Genomic DNA, 11,172 nt, shown 5'->3' on the forward strand with positions numbered 1-11,172 from the left:
CCCTGTGACAGAGGTTGCCCTTGGGTGCCGCACGGGGCGCGAGCGGGGAGTCCTCGAAGAGTCGGCTCACGGGGGTAGGGCTGGGTGAGCCTGGGGTCACTGTGTGCTCTGAGGAGCCTCTGTAGGTGGCTCGTCTCAGGGGCTGCTGCCACTGCTTGGGATTCGCTTTGACAGATTTTTCAATGTTTGATCTGATTTCTCAAAAACCATCTCATCTGGCATATGGGAGGTAGGTGCGGAGCTGCGGGAGGGCCCTGGAGCTGTCTTGTCAACTTCCCTCTGATGTACAGCCTTGTTTTCATGTTTAATCTTGCAGTGTTTTCATTTAGCCATGTAGTAAATGAAGGAACTTTTACCACTTGCAGTAGTATTTAAAAACAAAAGTAAGGTTGTGCCTTCATTTCTCCCTGGGATTCCACAAGTATTAATAACTTGCTTTAAATATTCCTGATTGGCAGCAATTTCTTCTCCCTTAAAAAGCCGTAGCTAATATAAATTAACGTGAATAGCTGCACCATCCTTATTTACAGATTTGCACTCTGGTTTAACTGAGAATCTCAAAACATGCTAAATAACAACCTTATGGCTGTGCTTAAGTAGAAGACTCTGTCTGAAATTAGGTAAGGCTCTCAGGAATAGCCCTGCGCTCTGGGGTGCGTTTGCCTCACTCAGGTTTGCATTCTTTGGGATATTGTGTCACATGTCATTTAGCTCCTGTCTGTAAATATAGGCTGAAGTGGGGTTTGGTCTTCTTTAATGGGTTTACAAAAATGACTGACTTCTGTTAATTTTGGATTATTCTTAAGAGGTTCCCAGAACATCAACTGGCATAGAGAGAAGTGAGGAGTGCGTGGGGTTTGTCTGTTTTTTAACATACCTATTGCCTCCTGAGCAAGGCCACACTTCTTGTTTTGACAATAAATACACAGCACTGCTGAAGTCTGCTTGTGGCCTAGCACAGGACTTGCCTATCCAGGCTTTCGTAACTACCAGAAAATATTAGTTAGAAATTTCACAGTCCCCAGGATCTATCTTTCCTGATAGTCTGAATCTGGCCTTTTGGTTTAGATCATATGCAAATCATATACAAAGCATGCTCCCAGTTCATATCTGTTTTGTAGAGTGATTAAAAAAATCAATAACTCCTGTGCAATAACGTCAGGTTAGGAGTCAGCCTGAAATCACAGCAGCTCCTGGTTTGCTTGTTCTCTTGTTGCTGCTTTTGTAAAAACACCAGTCCTTACTGTTGCTCAGTGGGTTGTCTCATTAAGTTCAGAATGAGCAGAAAAAAAGAGTTAAGTAGCTAAATAAGCAGTTAATGAGATGGCATTTTTAGAGAGACTGTTTTATTGCTGGCCTGGCTGCCTTCGGCTTTTTATTTGTGTCTGCAGCTTCCTTACTCTGGCTTTGAGTTACGCTGTTCGGCTGAGGTGAAGGGCATGGGTGGGAGACATGGATGTTTTGTTCTGTGTGCTTATTAATTTAAGACATCCCTGAGCACGGGCCAAGATTCATCCCGGTTGGCTTCAGGCGCAGAACAAGGGGCTGCTGCTCCGAGTGCAGCCACCCCCATGTCCCCGCGTTGGCGGCTCCCTCGCACTGAGCAGTAACTTCTGTAGGAAATACTGAGAAAGTTATTGCTGGAAAAAATAATTGTACAAAAGGAGTGAAAATTTCACCTTCTTGTAATGTCTGAATTACAGAATTGTCAAGGAGTAATCAACAAAAGGGAGGTGGTGGATATGAAGGGAAAAACATGGTGTTTTTTTCCCCCAGCTTTCAAAAACCTTTTGTAGACTTGTAGGCCTTACAAGTTTGCAAAACTGGATGACTTTCATAGACTTACAGACCAAAAAAAACCTGGTTTTGACTACTTACAAATCTTTATAGCCACCTATGGGCAAATCTTGCAACAAGCTGTCAGTACAAATTAGGAAGTTCAAAGTTGTATATAACTATTTGAAAGTAACAGAATTGATGGGAAAATAGAGCAGAACAGAAATGTCATGTCTGTATGTTTGCCTTCAGGCAGTTGGTGTCATAACTGTTACTAAGGGGAGGGTGTTGAGACATCTCTCTGGTTTCCAGTTCAGCACGTTCTCCTGTCTCCCACAGATACTGTACCTTCTTGCTATTGCTGTGAGAGAAAAGTCTGATTTGGGTTTTTATTCTCCACTATGACACAAAAATTATCCAGAAGTCTTGTTGCTGAAGATAAAACTCAACAAACGTTTTTCTCGTAGCTGTGCATTTCATGTGTGAAAATCAGTTCTCTCCGTCCATAACCATATCTGGGCTGGGCTGTTTCTGGAAAGGCAGAGCTTTATACTTACTGTATTTTTATTGCTTTTTGTAACTTCTGTAGCAATCTTGAAGTGCTTCTCCCAGTTTGTCCTTAACAGGAGTCCTACTGTGCTCAATCACCCCGCAAAAGCACGATTGTTCCTCTGAGCCAGTTCGTTAGGAGTAAATCCGTGTACCTTGAAGCTCAGGTTACGAGAGCTGGGTGTCAGCACTTCGTTTTGATATCCAGCCAATGAACGTGTACTTTTAAAAGCACATACTTCACTACGTACCAAGTCTGTTGATTTAATTGCTTGATAATCTTGTATGTGTACAGCCGTTATGGAGTCATATGCAAAATGTATGACCTTAGTGAAAATCTGAGAAGGGACTCGGAAGCGAAAAGGGGAGGCCTGTCCGTGGGCGCTTGTGGAGGAGCATCCTCACGATTGTACTTTTCTCTTTAACTGTGGAAAAAAGCTCCCCACTTCAAATGCATTGAGGAAAGCAATAAGTATTGGGGTATTATTATAAAAATATATTACTCTTATTCTTAATGAATTTTTGTATTTTGTTTTTCAGCCAGAAAACTTACAGAAGAATTGGCTTCGGGAATTTTATCAGGTAAAGTGAAGCTTATTTTCTCATGGAGTTTTATGCACACTTGCTTATTGGCTTTAATTAATAATGTCAAGATCTTTTTTTTTTGTGAAGTTGACGTCACTATTTTAGATCTAAAACCAGTCCTAAAAAGTATGTCTCTTTCTGAATTTTTAAGTAATGATTATAAAAATTCAGCATATAAACATAATAATTTGTTATCATTGACAATCCTCTGCCTGAAAAAACGTTTGACATTTTGTAAAAATAACTTTAGCTTGGCATGAAATGTTCTTTTAAGCTTCCTAAGTAAGCAATATATTTGAGTAATTTATTTTTAAAGATCTGTTGGGAAGTCCAGTTTACATTTATATTGAAATCTAAAAATTTGTGATGTTGGTTTGCAGTTGATCCATCCTACTGCCTGCTCTTTCTTGAAACTTTTATTGTTTAGGCAATGTGAAAACATTGAAACTGAACCCATAGTATAAAATGTATTGTAAACCCGGGGCGTGGGCTTTTTTAAAGCATAAAAGCTGCTCTTACACATTCTGTTATTGTAGAAGAGACTTGTTTAAGTTGCTGAATTCATGCAGAAACACATAGGTAAGCAACAGGAGCTGAGCACTGGTGGAACACAAAGGTATTGTCTAGGAAGTAGCATGAGTGCTGTTCCATGCTGACAGCTCCTGTCCGATCTGCCAGAACTGATGGATTCTGGGATTCTATGAATCCTAGACTGGTTTGGGTTGGGAGGGACCTTACAGCCCACCCAGTGCTCCCCCCTGTCCCGGGCAGGGCCACCTTCCACCAGCCCAGGGTGCCCAAAGCCCCGTCCAACCTGGCCTTGAACCCTGCCAGGCAGGGGGCAGCCACAGCTTCTCTGGGCAGCCTGTGCTGGGGCCTCAGCACCCTCATTGTAAAAAATGTCTTCCTTCTATCTAGCCTAAATCTACTCTCTTTTGGTTTAAAACCATTACCCCTTGTCCTGTGGTAACAGGCCCTACTAAAAAGTCTGTCCCCATTTTTCTTATAACCCCCTTTCAGCACTGAAAGGCCACAAGATTCCTTTATTCAGTGTGACATCCCCTATACAAAAATGGTTAAAGCAACAATATTCTGCTGTCCGAGTTTTAAGGTGAAGCTATATACAGAAAAAATTATTAGCAGTGTTCTATCTTTTGCTTTTTTGTAACTGAAAATGTCCTGTAATTATTTATATGCTCAAGTTACTGGTGCAGCCTATGACCTTCACTGCAATGTTGTAAAATACTGCGGTCTGCTTTTTCTGGCAGGTGTAATGGATTTGCAAAAATGTAAGATGCAGTAACCAGCATTAAATTCTTCACAATCTGTCAACTTCACAAAAGATTCATCTGTTTATTTTTCTTCTGCTGGCTTTGGTTGATTTATGTACGTGATGCTCAAACTGTGCAGACTTTCTTGGCTAATTATGATTTAAACTCTCTCCACATCTTCAGAAAGGCCCTTCCTATGAAGACAAGACAAATAAATAGATAGAATTTTTTTTTTTGGTTGTTGCATATTTTTCAGCATCACATTACCTATTTATGCATCTATTAAGGAGACTCCTTACTTGTTTACTAAAGTGGGGTAAGCACTACAGAAACGCTTCTGAATAGTTTCTGGAAGACAGGAAGAGGAGGGGAGAAGGAACTGCTGGTATCTAAGAGGAGGGACCACTAACATGTAACTGGACACCGTCTGTCTTTGGTCCAGTGAATATTGTCTACACAAAGTTCAAAACAGGAAGAAAACGATTCGTTAACACTCGCGTGTGGCCAGTCAAGTGCAGGGTCTGAGCAGCGGAAGGGTAGACCAGAACCCAACCCTCGGCTGCAGGAGTTCTGGTACATCCACCCTCCTTCCCCATGCCTCTGCCCTCCGTATCTGCAATCTGAGAAAGCTGCATTTATCAGAAAAAGGAAAAAAGGAAGGGTGGGGGTGGGGGGAGCATTACCAGTTGTGCTGTTCAGTAGCCTTGAACCCTTCTTCCTCTCTTAGTGTGTGCAGCAGGATGACTCTTTACGCCATGTTCACAAACGCAGTAGGAAGTGGAATAAAACATTATAAAAAGCTCCTTAGGGAAGAGACTAATAAGCTTGTACTGAAAGTAGCACAGCACTGTGCTAATACTAGGCTGCGCAGCAACCTCGCAAATGTACAGCTTCAGAATTTTTAATTATTTTAAAATGCTGCTTTGTTGAAAACCTCTGCAAATCGAAGTTCATCAGAAGTACTGGAAAAAATTACTTCTTTGTAATCTTGAAACCCAGATAAACCACAGACCACAATATTTTTCCATTCTTCTGAGGAATTAAATTTGCATATGTAGTTGTGTCAATACAGTTTGCATAACTTCTGAGGATGTAGTCCTTTCGTAAGTCAGAATATCTCCACAAAAAAGGAAGCACAATTACCACTCTAAATTTAAAAGTGTTTCTAGAAAATAAAGCCGTAATGGAAACTTTTCTTTGAATTTATGTCAAAGAACATACCAATGAAGGATTATTTTTGAGGCTTGTTTTTAAGTTCCAGTAAATTAAAATAAGGGATTTTAATTGCTGTGACGGGTAAATACAAGTCACTTATGTATTATCATTGATTTATATGCTGTGTGCGCTTCTGAGAATGTGGTAGCATATGGAGGACTAAAATAACATTCAAATGTCACATACTAGAATTTTTAAACTTCTGCCATTGATCTACAAATATCCTACATTATTAACATGAAAAATATGGAAGATCTAATGCTGTAAAATTAAACAGTTTGTCCAAGAAATGCAAACAGGAAAAAATATTTTAAATAAAATTTCAAGGACGTTTTTAATGACAGCTTACGATGTAGCAGCCCATAAAGCAGTGTGCACTTGATGCCTTTTGTCGACAACACAGCTGATACAGCTGAGGGATGTTATTTTCCCTGGATTCATTGGCCTTGTAAAGTGGAGCCTGCGTTTTGGGTGACATCTGACTTGGTAGTTTAAAATCGATTTAACTATCAAATACTGGGTAACTTTCTACCAGTTCACTATTACTTGCTGCTTTTCCCCCAAGGAAGAGTAAAAGCAAACGAAGGAAGAGTTCAGCTGAGCTCAGTCCCAGATATCTGTCGGGTTTGGGTGCTGGTGTGCTCCCCAGAGGAGGTGGTGGTGGAGCCTTTCCCAGGCACGTCCTGTCGCACTGGAATAGACGGTGCCCTTGACGTGCTGCTGACAACAGGATCCAAGGAGGAAAGAGTGACCTGGACCTCAGACTTGCTTGTTTCCCATTGCTAAATATATAGCGAGGCTTTTCCTCCTCCCTGCTCTGCTTTTTCCATTTGATCTGATGGGTGAATACATGGTGTTCATCTGGGCGCTTCATAACGCTTTTCCTACGGTATAAGCTGTAGGTATTGTATTCTTATTACGTGTAGATAAACAAGAAGGCCTAAAGCCAGCCAGCTCTTGTGCAAAAAGTAGTAGTAAAAAAAGAAAGTTATCATCTCTGGTAGTGCTCTAGTGGTGAGGGGCATTAGGAACAAGAAAAGGCTTTGGAAAAACCCGTCCACCTGTCTGAACACTGCACGGACTGATGAAAGTGCATCTGATTAACACACAGTATCATCACAGACATCCACCAAATGCTTCAGGAGTGCCATTCCCTTCTCTCCTGTGGATTAGCTTTGCAGTGAGTATATTTTACATTACCTGTAAATCAAAAAGAAACAAATGTCAGCTCTCGGGCTGCGTTCTTCCTTTTCTCTGCGTGCTCTGTCCCGCGGGCAGCCTGTGAAGAACACGTGGGCTCCTGTGGTGACGGCTCAAAGCCGAGATCCCACCTTCCTGAGCCTCCTGCCTCCGTGTAGGCTGGGGTGGGATTGTTCAAAGGTGTGGTGGACTTTTCTGAGCATCTGTTGACAAGTAGTGACATTCTTCAGAAGGAGCACAGAGCATGTGAATTTGCGATTTGTGTGCTCTGGAATTCCTCGAACCTGTGTTTTCAGGTTTCCTCTGGGAAGCCAGAAGAGAACCCATCCTGTAGGAAAGTGGAGACTTTGGTTTAATTCATCTCCAAAAGCCCAAGCTTCAGGAACTTGCTGTCTTGAAATCTGGCAATTTGAAAATTGGCCCAGCGGATATTTTTTTTTTCTGTAATTATCAAATATTGCATCTACTTGCCTCTTTGACTTAGCATGACTGAACTAAATTTTTAATTTATAAACATGAATACGGCAGCCAGGAGCATCTCTCCTTCATCTGTAGTGTTCTGAAGGTCAGCTCCCTCCAGACAGCAGCTGTTTGGGGGGGGTTCTGTCCCCTGCCTGTCCCCGGTGCAGGCTCTGGGCCCCCGGCAGGTGCGGGCAGGTGGCCGGGGAGCAGCGGCACTGTGGGAAGTGGAGCCCAGAGCCAACACCTCCTTGGTAGCTTAATTTAGGACAGCAAAGCTGCAGGGTCCAGGACATCCCGTATGCTGCAGAACCCACCCTTCCTGGTGAAGAACAGGAGAGTGTCAAGGAGGCTGACAAAGGGCACACAGTGATCCTCCGCAGTGCTCTTACCTCTGGAGTAGAGAAGGTGCAAACTCTGCTTTGCTGTTTACCCTGGGAGGAGAAGGAGGAGCACTCCATGAGCTTGGCTGCTGTCAGAGAAGCCACTTCTTCCCTTGCACAGCCTGGGGTGGGAAGGGGTGGTGAGCAGATCCGCTTATAGGCTAGCTAAAAGATGCTTTGATTTGGGATGGGGGCTAGGTTAGAACTTCCAATGACAGATTAAGTTACTGCTTAATTGTTGTTCGCTGTTGCAGCCAGACTTCTGCGCGCAAGGAAGCTGTTCCGGCCGTGGAAAGGGCTATGTCCCGCCAGTACCTGCAGCCACTACAGAAATCTCCTTTTTCCCGTGGCGGTACTGCTGCTCTAGATAGCTGCAGGCCCCTTCCCGGGGTGGATCTTTATGCACACAGCGGCGTACGATGGCCGCGAGCCCTGTGGGGCAGTTAAACGTCTGGGCTGGGGGTGCTGCGGGCAGCCCTGCCTCTGACCCAGCGCTTGGACGAGAGCAAGGGCTTTGGCAGCGGGAGGACGGGTCCTCTCCACCCCTGGGTGAGGCGGGTGGAACCCCAGGCGGGACGGCAGCATGGCCCGGCCGGAGCACCTGGGCAGGGTCTTCTGCACTTGGCTTGAGCCCCGAGTTTGCTCTGATTGCTGTCCTGGTGAAGAGGGGATCGGTGTCAGCGTGCGGTCTGCACACGGGTTGCGCGGAGTATATAAAGCCTTTTGATAAGTGTATTTAAGCTCCATTTATTCTAATCTTGATGATTCTCTCTGAGTTTTGCTCTCAAAGTCCCTCTCCAGTTGCTGGTCACAGCTGGTTTTGTTGAGAACATCTTTGCTTGACAAAGACATGTTTGTGTTTGAAAAGGCAGTCCTGTGTCATAGTGACATCTTAAGTTGTGTCTAACTTCAAACCTATAAATAGGTCAACTACTTTGCTTCGAATGTGGTCGAAGAAGAAGGTAACTTACAGCAACTTTTAGTGTGTGTAGATGGAGTTGATGTTAAAATAGGAAACACAGTTGTCTGAGATGGACTCTGCAATTCTAATGCAATTTACGTCTCATTTGCAGCAGTCGGGTTAATCAGCACATATGTTGGTGAAACTAACTCCCTTAAAACCATTAGCCACCCTTCCGGTATCATTACTAAACAATTCACTGTTTTTCTTCCAGCATATTTGTATTTTTTTACTAATATTCATGAAATCTTTGAGTCTTCTTTCATTAAACAATTTGGTCATAACCATTAAGAATCTTGATAATCTCCATGGTAGCACAGTCATTTATTTTAACTGCTCTGGATTTGCAGGCTCTATTTTGTTTTCTTTTAGACCCTAATAATAAGACAGTTGTATTTTTGCAGATATTTGATGTATGAAGCTGATAGCATTTGTTTGACTGAATGCTTTAGGCAGCACCTGTAACTGGCTGGTCAGAATAGGCTCTTGACCACCAAAATTTTTGGAATGCGTGGGAATTATGTCTTAAGTGGTTTTATAGGAGACTACTTTTTTTTTTTCCTTAGTTAAATAGAAGAGAAGAAAACAGCAGAACAGAAGCTGTGGTTGGAAAATAAATGTCCCTGAAGACAGGGAATATTGCAATGGTATAAAATATCTATGAAAAAAAGATACCCAGCTTACTGGGTGTCATGTTTAGGGGAGGAGAATAGCAAACAAGAAGCAGTCGTTTTGCTAAAAGTCACCTCAGTGTCACGCAGAGGGGAGAGAGGAGGAGAGGCGTTGCTTGTCTTTGGGGAGGCTGTTTCCTTTGGCTCGCGAGGTCGAGGCCGCCCCGTGGAGGTGAGGGCTCCCCAGCACAGCACCGGGGGGGCCCGGCCGTGCCCTGGACTTGGGTGCAGAAGGGCCCGCGGCTGGGGGAGCGTTGGGGAGCGCAGCCCCCCGCGCCTCACTCCCCACGGTGGTGTGTGCGGGCTGGGGGCGGCCCTGTGGCCCCAGGATGCACATGTGGCAAAGTCAGGGGGTGGCTGGGGAGCCCCCCCACCTCCCAGAGCTCCCCCACCTGCCGGGCTCAGGCCGAGCCCAACCTCAGGGCTCGGTGACCCCTGTCGTGCTCTGCCTCACGCGAGGCCGCTGTGAGCTTCCAGCAGCACCGTCCCTGTGCGCGTTAGGAGTGGAAGGGGGTCTGCAGACTTTACTCTGGTTTCTCGTGTTCAAAGCACAAAACAGCATTGGCAGTTGAAAGCAGCCCACTGGAATCAAGATAAAAGAAAAAAGTCTTGTAAGCAAGTGTGTCGTGCCCTGCACTTGATAATCAGGACTCATCACAGTGAATGGGGGGGAAATGTTCTTACAAGGAGAGAATTCAGTGAAGTCCTAACTGCTGGTTATTTTGCCCCATCTCTTAACTGTGAATAGTTACTGGTACTTGGGTCTATAGCATTTTAGAGTCCCATCCTCTTTTCAGTAAAAATTCTCTTACCCTGTAAACATACCTTGGAAACAGGGAAAAATGGCTGTTTGGGGAGAGTGACAACAGGTTGTGAGAATGGTGGTTTGGAGCACTTTGTTCCTGGTGGGGAAGAGTTTAGTGCTTAACATTACAAAGCGGCTGACTTGATGAACTAGATGTTATGCAAATGATAGAGCGTTCACAGAATATGCAAATCAGATAATTGCCCCACTTGTGTGAAGTGCCGGCACCCAGGCTCACAGCCTTGATCTCAGTTTGCAGGAAAAAAAACCCCAGGGAAACAAGAAATTTCGTGAGCATCCAAGAAGGTGTTTGCAAGGGAGGGCTGTAGGGGCACATGGAAAGGACTTTTGTTGAATTATTTACTTACTTAGGGTGTGGGGTTTTTTTAATTTTCACCCTCTCCTTCCCCCATCCTTTGTATTTTGTTCAGCTGCATTGGGCCTAGTGTTTGGGACAGGAGATGTTTGGGAACTGGAACTACTGAAAATCTTTACTAATTTCAGTAACGATTTTCTTATGTCACATTTGTGGCAGATGGTCATTTTAGATGAAAATCTGGAGGCAGAGGGTTTTGGGTTTTTTTTTACCCTAATGCAATTTTCCATGTTGCTTAATGTGTTTGAGGGTATTTGAAGCCTTTATTTGTAGTAATACAGAAGTTAAAAGTTTACCAAAAAGCTAAAGGTCATCTTCATATTGCTGAATGGAAACTTCGTGTGTTACCCTTTTTGAAGAATGAAAAAAGGGAAAAAAAACCTCCAACAACAAACAAACAAACCAAACGGAAACATTAAAAAGCAGCCACTCAGTGTGGTGTTTAATTATTTTAGTGAACGTAATCCTGTTTGTTTAACTAGAAAGGGTGATTAACTGAAACTCTCTGTTTCAGACCCAGCAACCCTTGCGAGTTGAGATCTTGGTCTTTTTTTCAGATGGGTGCTTTTTCCTCAGGGGGGGTTGTTGGGGCATTTCTGTCTGAATCCACGGCCTGAGGACAGGGTACAAACGCTGCCTGCGCCGCACGACGTCGGTGTGCGCGGCTGTAGCATGCTTCTCGGCCGAGGCCGCGCTGCGCATGGGTTGGGGAGCGATGCCGGGCGGGAGGAAGGCTGGGGTGGCCGGGCGGCCTGCAGGGATGTGCCCACGCTGGGTGCCGGCGGCCAGGCTGCCCAGGAGGGACGTGGCCAGGCAGGGTGCCAGGCGTTGGCAGCCAGCCCGGCCCTGACATCACGGAAACTTGTGGCATCCTGCGCCTGCCGCGGAAAAAAACGGGTCTGCGGCGCTGGTCCCTCCCTC

At 44.6% G+C, this 11,172-nt stretch overlaps 1 protein-coding gene across 2 annotated transcripts in view; it reads left to right on the plus strand.

Moving 5' to 3' along the window:
* Positions 1–2,869: 2,869 nt before the first annotated feature.
* INPP5A (inositol polyphosphate-5-phosphatase A) overlaps positions 2,870–11,172 on the plus strand; it is a 179,792-nt gene continuing 171,489 nt past the window's right edge. For both annotated transcript variants that reach the window (XM_026851240.1, XM_026851239.1), the window contains exon 1: positions 2,870–2,907. The gene's annotated coding sequence lies outside the window, so the exon portion shown is untranslated. The remainder of the gene's footprint in view (positions 2,908–11,172) is intronic.

Source organism: Athene cunicularia (genome assembly GCF_003259725.1).
Source record: "Athene cunicularia isolate RWA chromosome 6 unlocalized genomic scaffold, athCun1 chr6_part1, whole genome shotgun sequence".
Classification (NCBI taxonomy): Eukaryota; Metazoa; Chordata; class Aves; order Strigiformes; family Strigidae; genus Athene; species Athene cunicularia.